This window comes from Capsicum annuum, chromosome 2, assembly GCF_002878395.1.
Source record: "Capsicum annuum cultivar UCD-10X-F1 chromosome 2, UCD10Xv1.1, whole genome shotgun sequence".
NCBI classification, from domain to species: domain Eukaryota; kingdom Viridiplantae; phylum Streptophyta; class Magnoliopsida; order Solanales; family Solanaceae; genus Capsicum; species Capsicum annuum.
The window spans coordinates 65582734-65592331 of record NC_061112.1 but is presented as its reverse complement, the minus strand read 5'-3'; positions in this window follow the sequence as shown (position 1 = coordinate 65592331).

The following is a 9598-nucleotide window of genomic DNA, read 5'->3' as shown; positions in this document are numbered from 1 at the left end:
CCCGAAGAGAGATGTGTTAACCATGTCCATCCTACCGAGAGTATGATTGTTCTTTATGTGGTGGTCAAGATGGACATTGGAGTGATTGCCCAAATGTACCCTTCCCCTATTGTGCTAATCCATATTCTTGTTCTTCTTTTGAGTTTAACAGGTCTTATGGTCAAGAAAAGAAAGAACGAAACACCGAAATGAATGGCATTGAAGCTTTGTTTCAACGAATGTTGGATCTCTAGGAAGAAACATACGATATCGTATGTGATATGCATCAAGGAATGAGGCCAATCATACCTGAAGAGATGGATATAGAGGTCAATCATTCAAAACATACTTCTACATTATACTTAGATGATATCTTATCTGTGGAATTATTTAACATAATAAAAGAGTGTGAGGATGAGGAGCTAGAACCTTCTATTGATGTTGAGCAACCCTCATTGACTTTCGAACCAACCAAACCAACCATAAGAGATGATGTAAAGATTGACGACTAAGTGTTAGAGTCAAAAGTAAAAACCAAGAAAATCTCTAATAAAGAATCTAGCGCAATTCTAAGAGAAGATGTCAAGAAGGTGAGTAACAATGAGTGTGTAGTAGATAGTATGAATTTTGAAGTAGAATTAGTTGGGCCTCACTCGAAGTATTTTTCCATATTATGTTTAGATGATATATTGTCCGTGGAATTATCAGAAATAGTGGAAGAGTGTGAAGATGAGGACCAAGAATCCTATATTCTTTATTTTACACTTGATAAGCAACATAAAAACACACCTCACTTTAAGACCGAGTTTTTTACCATGCATCATCCATTACTCAGCATCTTAATTTCTACACCACCCCCATATGAACAAGGTAAAAATATGGATGCGATGTTGGGGGTGAAATTCATATCCTCAAGGTGAAGGAAAAAGTTGATTAGGTCATGCCGCGACACTAAATTAGGCGTTTGGTGGGAGGCAACCAATCTTTCTAATAATTTTTGTTGTTTTTGATTAAGTGTAGGTGCATGAAGTACTAAGTAGGAGATTAGTACCAATTTTTCTTTGGAAATAGGCCATGCCAATGGTGGTAAGTTTAGGAGTGATGGGAACATTACATGTAAGTTAGAGTGGTCCAATGTGTGAGGCTCAAGTATGATTCGCATTAGAGTCGCGCCTCGAATTATGTAAATCTGACCCAAAACATTTCACGGTGCGACTTTATTTTGTGAATTTCAATGAGGTCTGTGGTGGTAGCATAGGGATCGGGCCAATAGGCTCGATCCCAAAGCCCACCACTAACCTCGATGGGGTACGGGGGTGAAGCCATGCGGTATGGACCTTTTTGACAAAGAGTGTGCCGCACATCTTAAGATATACGCCGCATTGTAAATTGCCTATGCTCACTGCCTAACTTAGGCGATAGGTTAGGCACTGCCTAAGTCAACATAGGCTATAGCTTAGGCGCCGCCTATGTCAACACAGGCAATAGGTTAGGCACCGCTTCTACCATTGCCTATGCTCACTGCCTCACTTCGGGGATGGGTTAGTCTCTGCCTACTTATTCTTAGGTGATCTCATGGGCACCGCCCATCAGTGTAAGTTTGCCTAATAATCCTTTTTTTTATTGGATCATGTAATACCCCGCATATTTCTAAGCTAGGAAGTGAATAAGTATTCCTACGTATCAAATCTCCTATCCTATGATTCATACTTGAGACATGAATTACAATGAATATCCTAGTGATAGGATAGCTTATGATGCATTAAGCATGTTTATATGAGTCACTTAAGGTAATACAAGCTAAGAGTTTTTTAATCCATTAAGTTTTAGCGTTCGATTTTGTAAGGGTCATCTTTGAACTATTATAACTCGATGTTAATATGGTATTTTGTCTTATTTAGACCAACCAAATTTTAGAGAATTGAATTAGCTTTCCAACGATACCAATTTCTCCTTAATCCAATACGCGAGCGAAAAATTATGCCCATTTTCGTGAGAGACTGTAAGCATAGGCGATTGGTTAAGCGCCGCCCAACCCAAGCATAGGCGATTGGTTAGGTGCCGCCCAACCCAAGCATAGGCGATTGGTTAGGCGCCGCCCAACCCAAGCATAGGCTATCACTTGGGCGCCTCCTAAGTCAATTCCAGGTGTCAAAAACACTCTGTTTTGAGTTATTTTAAAGGTAATTAAGTCTTTAAACACTCCGTACACATCCCTAAACTTAACCATATGAAATATATAGCTGCTAAACATATTACAGCCCTATTATCATCTCAAATATCGTCATCCAAGAGTACTTAAAGAGAAAAACAGCTAGGGTTGCATAACGAAGCTTGAAGATCCGATTTCAAAGAAATTCCTCCGTCAACCATCAAGAATCTTTCTTTCGAAGGTATGTGTTAGTTGATTTATGGATCCCTTTCATCCATAAATCTCAAAAACCCTCTTTTTCATTGTAAAGTATGATTTCTATATTCTTGTGTGTTGATGATCATGTTGTTGTTATTGGGTGATTCCCAAGATAGAATCGTTATATGTTTTTTTTGAATTTCATGATATTATATGACTTGGAAATATGTAAATTTGGTTGTTCATGATGTATAATTTGATGATTTAACCTATGCTTAAGATGTGCATGTAAGGTGTTTGATAAAATGCCTAAGAAACTAGAAATCATGCAATATAGCTAAATTATGACTAAGTGAAGGATTCATGATATGCCCTTACGTTCCAATGACTTCTATGTTGATAATGTGCCTTGCAAATGTTGTTGGAATAATCATGAAATATTCTTATGAGATCATGCTATGTTTACATGTAAATCCTACTTATGAACAAGATGTATGATAACCATGCAATCCACATGAACTTCCATGCTATTGGTATGTGTTGCTAATATGATTATGCAATGAACATGATATTAAGATTGTGCAAGTACTTCCATGTGATATGAAATCCTTTCTATGAAATACATTGTTGATAACCATGCTTAGTATGAGATCCCTACTTATGATATTATAAATTATGGACTCTACTCTTAAGATCAAGTCAGTCATGTGTGTCAGTTTCCTTCCATCGAGTCCTGGGGGTACTTGTACCCAAAAACTATAGTTGTGTGCCTAGATCCATGTCATGTTTCACGATATTCGAACTCAATCTATGATTCCATAGACTTCAGTCAGTCATGGGGCTCAGGAAAACCTCATGATCTTAGTCTGTTGTCAAATATCAATAAAGTTCTGCCAGTCAACAGAATTCAGTAAGATTAAGTCATGCACAGTTAGTTATTCATGTCCAGTCCCTCCAGATGGGAGTAGAGGTTAGCACCGAGTGAAACAAAGGATAGAAACTCACCCGCCAGGTTAGGGAGTGATTCTTAGTAGTCATCCTTATGTTCTAGAACTACGTAGCCAGCGTAGGTTGAGACATCTTAACCCGTTAGATTAGGGTTGATGAGGTGGCTTAACCCATCAGTTTAGGGTTCCCACCGTTCTCATTGAGTACTCGCCATATAAGGGTCAGTTACAAGATGTCCTTACCCATGGCACAGTATTGACACCCCTCCAGTCAGAGCAGAGATTGGACCCCAGCTTAGCCATAACGGCGTACATGGGGAATATAGGTTAAACACTATTTCCCACAGTTTCAGTATCAGTCTCAGTAAAAGAACTCAGGGCATTCTTCAGATTTCAGTATATACAGGACTGTCAGATACAGTTGTCTATGTTAGCAGTTTCAGTATCAGTCATGACAGTTGTCAGTAAACTATGTATTAGCTTACAGGTCATGCTATCACGTATTCACGGTCCCATATTCTATATATATGTGTTTGCACTCCCACGTTCATATTAGTCAGTCAGTGTTGTTCATGCATGAAACCCTTTATGTTCAGCCTACCTTCCTCGTATACTCAGTACTCCAGTTGTACTGACGCATTTGTGCTATGGTGCTTTCTTTACATGTTACACCATAGGTTCTGAGACACGAGCTCCAGCCCAGCAGTAGCGGTAGCATTCCAGTCGCTGAGACACAGTGAGTCCTTATTAATTCGAGGACAATATGATTTGATTCATTTATTTATTTCTTCAATTCAGTTTTATGGAGTTAGTTGGAGACATGTTCCTTCAACTCCTTATTCAGATAGTTTAAAGGCTTTCAGATTTATGTTCAGCTTTACGTTCAGATTGAGTTGTTTTGGGTATTTTCACCCATATGATTGTATTCAATTGAACCTTATGGCCTTACAATTCTATGTATTCCGCATTATTATATCATGATTTGAAGTATACCGGTACATATATCAGTCATGGGTTAGCTTGTGCTCCCTCAGGGTCATGAGCACCATGTAGCATTTCGGTTTAGTGAATCGGGGTGTTACAGATAAAATCAACCCAAATCTCACCCTTTAATAGAATCCACACCATGAATTCCCAAAGTCATCCTTATTTCACTCCTATCCTGCATAAGATTTCTCTCACCATTCTCTTTGTCTTTCAACATTAACTATCTCAAGAATTTTCCTTTTCTTTCACCAAACATTCATCTTCAAGGTAAGTTTTACTTTCTTAATCATTAGTTATTATGACTCTATGTTATAGCTAAGTAATTTATTAAGGATTACGAATTAAATTCTTGCCATGGTGATGTTGTAAAAGTTATGGCATTTTGTATATCTTGATATGGTTCAAAGTGTAGAGCATGATTCTGTTCAAAAAGTTCTTCCTTGAAATAGAATTAGGGGAATTGAAGTGAATGAATTGTATTGTGACTAATACTGATGCACCATGTGAAAGTGTATGTCGGTGAAGTCTGAGTACCCGATAAAAACACTTAATTGGTTTATACTAACAAATTATGTATTGGGTGGTGACCTCACCATCTCCATCTTAATTGAAGTTAACTTGATTATGTGTGACTGACATGGATGATATGGGTGATGTTATGAGTACAAAAAAAAAATAGTTCCAATGATGATCTCCATGTAGGTAGCATGAGTCCTAATGTAGATGAGAAGTACTCCTAGCCAGGTTCTTTATCTTGTTATTTGCACTAGGGACAATGTTGAGCTTAAGTGTGGGTTGACTGGGTACTTTGCTATTTGTTTTGTAAGAAAATAGGACCTTTTCCTTAGTATACTTCTACATAGGATTAGTTATTTTGTTCATTTTGATATTTATTTAGTCATAATTAGGTGCTTTTCTCGATGATGGATGGATGACAACCGTCTTAAGAGAAAAGTAGTCTTTCAATTACATGTAACTGCTCTTGTGGATAACATGACATAATAACATAAGTATGTGATGGATCATTATATTTAAAACACCCAGGCTCTAGTTATGACTCTTGTTGTGATTGTTGGTTTTAATTATATTCATGTAATTGTTCGGTCGAGAATCTATAATGCTCCTAATTAGTTGACCATGTGCCATGAGTGTGTAAGACTATTTTATATTTCTTATTGCAACTGATGCTAGAACATGTGTAGTGTGTATACAAAGCAAAATAAAGATTGTGAGTTTAGGAGATGATTTAGGAATTTCTTTGATACCCATTGTTCATACCTTCTTTTGCCCTACCTTTGTACATTACTTAGCTAGCCCCATTGAGCCTTTAGCTTGTTCTTTTGTTAGCCTCATAAGTATCCTAATGCATTCTTTAATAGACAGTAATTTCATCCAAAAGATCCTAAGATCTTTAATGTAAAATCAATATGAGTTAGGAGTTTGACAATAAGAGGAAAAAGGTGAAATTGATACCCCAAAGTCTAGTTATTAGCGTGAGCGATTGATGTTGTTGGGAGTAGCTAAAATTGTTAAAAATAAGTTCAAAGTTTTATCCCGAACATGTTACAATGAACTTGTTTTGGCCATGGTCTTTCTTAGACATTGATGTGGTTGGAGTGGCTATTATAGGGGTGCGTAGCGTGAAAAGGGTGCAAAAAAATATTTGAAAGGGTTGCATACTCCCACCATAGTACTATTAATTGAGGTTAACGAGATGGGGTGAAAACCAAATCTGTGAAGATAGCAGAAGTGGAAATTGGTTGTTAGAGATTGATCTTAATTGGATAATGTAGTGTATTAAAGCTCTTAGGGAAGATAGTCACTATTTCTGGCCAAAATAGTTCCTACCCATTCTTTAGCCTACATTACAACCCATAAAAGACATATCTAATCCTAATGTTAGCATTCTGAAGTATTACACTAAGGGAAAGCATATGGTCATCAACTGTAATTTGAGAATTCTTTGTGAGAGTGAGGGCAACTTGATTCTTGTACTTATTTTGTTAGAAATTGCATAATTGTGAGTGATTATGGGAAATTTTCTTGTTGTTCTGCCACATGGTTGATGAAGTTTGGGTAATTTATATGATTTCTATGCTTAAAAGATATGCATGAAATTGCCAACTTAATGAGTCTATTCTTGAGGGTAGGTTGTCTCTAGTAATGATTCCTGAATCTACTTCTTATTCATAATGGTTATGTGAGCCTATTTGAGCATCTTGTCTTCCTTTGTGGGTAATAAGTCTTGTGTAGTATGTATAAATGGATTTGTTGTTCGAGGACGAACAAAGCTTTAAGTGTAAGGTGGTGATCTTGGGTGTATTTATATGCCTAAGAACCATAATTTATCCATATTTTAGCTATGTTTAAAGAACAAAGTGCCTAGTTTCTTACGTTTTTACCCTACTTCTACGTAATTGAGCTAACCGATGTGATTACCATGATTTCAGGCATTAATAAGGTAGATGAAGACATTATGGGACTATGGAATGCGGATGGCATATGACACAAGAGAGAGTAGCAACCTGGACCAAATGTGGCGCCTAGAAACTACAATCTGGACCAAATGTGGCGCCTAGAAACTATGTCCAAAACCAGTTTGTCATTTATAATTAGTTCAGGGATCTAGAAGGAAATTATGAGACAGGATTGTTAAAAGGCTTAATGCTGAATTTTTATTGATCATTCATTATTCTGCATTTTTTTGGAGAGAGCAGAGAAGGGCAGCTTAGTGAGAGAGAGAGAGAGAAAATTGTTTTTTGCTCTTGCTCAAAGTATTCACACACCAAGATCATCCTCTAGGTTTTGGTATGATGAATATTTCTATTGTGATTTTCAATTTATTCATGAGTAGCTAAGATTATTAGTTAGAGTTAGGGAATCCTTGTAGCATACAATCTATTACTTTGGGTTTTGAATTCATTATGGATTGATTTGTTTACATCATACTCTCTTCGTTTATCTTTATTTCTCGTGGTTGCAAACATAGAAGATATGCCTTAAAATGCAACTTGTTTGAAAGAAAGGTTGTTGTTTGGAAAGAAGAGTAGTGACAAGAAAATAGGATTACCAACCCCTATTTCATATGTTAATTCCTTAGAAGGATTAACTACTTGGAGATTTTGTATTATTTTTGGTAAATGCTTTTGATTTGAGAGAATTAAAGTGAATTAGTCCTTGATGGTTGAGAAACACTAGGATTATGTTATTAAATACAATATGTTTCTCTATAAGCATGATACATGTATGAATTCGTAAAGCCAAGAGTTAGAAAGTATTGAAAACTACAAGGTGGACATAACCCTAGCTTACTCTTTCTCTGAATTTGTATACTACTACACTTATTTCATCTTATTAAACGAAAACCATTAATTTGTGAACTAAATAAAATCCCCCTATTTATTTTATTTAAATGAACGATTAAAAGTCAACTAATCTGCATACAACTTAATTAGTACCATATTTCCAGTGGCATTCGACCCCAACCTAGTTGGGTTATATATTTGACAACGACCACTTACTCTATCATAAGAGAGGTGTAGTTTAGGCGTATTAGGGAAATATCTAGATAATGCATTTAATAATAATGGGTGAAAAATCGTAATTCAAGTTCATGTAAAACCTCCTAGATTTTTGGAAAAATCATGATGTAAATAAGTCTTTTGGGTACAAGGGTGAAAGGGTTACCCTTGTTCAAAACCCCACATACCTTGAATTAGAACTTTGGATGAACTATCACTTTTGAAACTCTATTCGTACTCTTGAATGAGGGTTCTTGAGGCTCTTGAGTTGGGAACCTTGAATCTTGACTCAATTTAGAAAATCCATGGTGGATTCTTGAGATTCTTGGTAAAGATTTTTGGATACTTAGGGTTCTTGATGAGAGAAAACTTGAGAAAAACCTCATAGGATGCTTGTAAATGGCTTTGATTTTGTGCTTGCACGTTTTTATAGGCTTGGAAAAAGTCCAAAGTTCCCTTTTTGGCTTTTGTACGGATCTGGAAAAAAATTGAAATGGGAACCCGATTTCCTAGGCCACCACGGTGCGCCACTTATCGTGGTGGCTCAATGGAATTTGACAATTGGTAAATTGGGAGTCCCCGCGATGCGAAGCCATCGCGTTGTCCCATTGGTTGGGACCTGGGACTCCTCCCCGACATGCCACTATCGTGGAGTTCCACTGGAAATTAAAAACTGCCATATAAACCCTCTCCGCGACACACCAATCACTTAAATGATGCAGTTTCACGACTAAGGCTTAAATTAACCATAACTTCTTACCCGGGTATCGGATTTGGGAAAATCTTATATTGACGCAAAGCTTATCAAATTTTCCATATGATAAAAGGTCAAAATTAGTGAAATTCTATACGGTTAACAAGATACTCACTTTGGATCCACTTCTTAATATTTTAGGGTCAAAATTACACATCATTCGACATGCTCTAAGGCTCAAGCTATGAGGGAATTTTGCGAGGTGTTACAATTGGCATCCCGAAAGACTAAGAATAACCCTCAACTGGCAGGATTATATCTCAAAACCTATGATGTCTACATAGTTCTAGAACTGAGGAAATGCTACTAAAGGTTACGCACCCTCTACTAACAGGTGAGCTCCCATCCGTGGGTTTGCTAGATGCTAAATACTACTCCCAACTGAGCTAACATTGGTACTGAATTGAGCTAAATTCAACTAAACATTATTTTTGATAGTGTTCATCATGATCATAAATATCTGAGTATAATAATAAGGTTCATGGCTTAACTAACTTATTACTTGAAAATATGAACTCATGTAAAACACATAGGTATCGGGTGTTCATAACCCGCCAGCACTGAATGATCATAAATTGCAATATTAAAGCTCAAAACTGTAGAATGCAATCATGGTTCAAAGACCCAAAACATTATTTTCCCCAAATAAGTGAGAAGCATCAACTTGAACATGGGAACCTATTAAACATGAGAAAACAACATGATTACATGACTAAAATTATAATTTTGGGATTTAACATGAAATCAAAGGACTATGAAATGGAAATTTGCAACTCAAAATATGAAATAGCTTAATTCACTTCGAAACACTTGTAGAAATGGCTTGTAAGTGATTTAGTAATCAATTCATGGATTAATTTCATGAGATTAATGAATGATTTCATAAAGTAGAATAAGACTTATTCTTTAAAAATCAAAATAGTATTTTTGGGCTCAACGGGTGGAAGGGAGCCATTCATGAATACCCCACATACCTGAATTTCTTGATTTCTTGATGAAAGCTTGAAATTGGAGCATGAATTCTTGAGTTCATGGAAAAGAAAGCTTGAAGTTTTTTTCT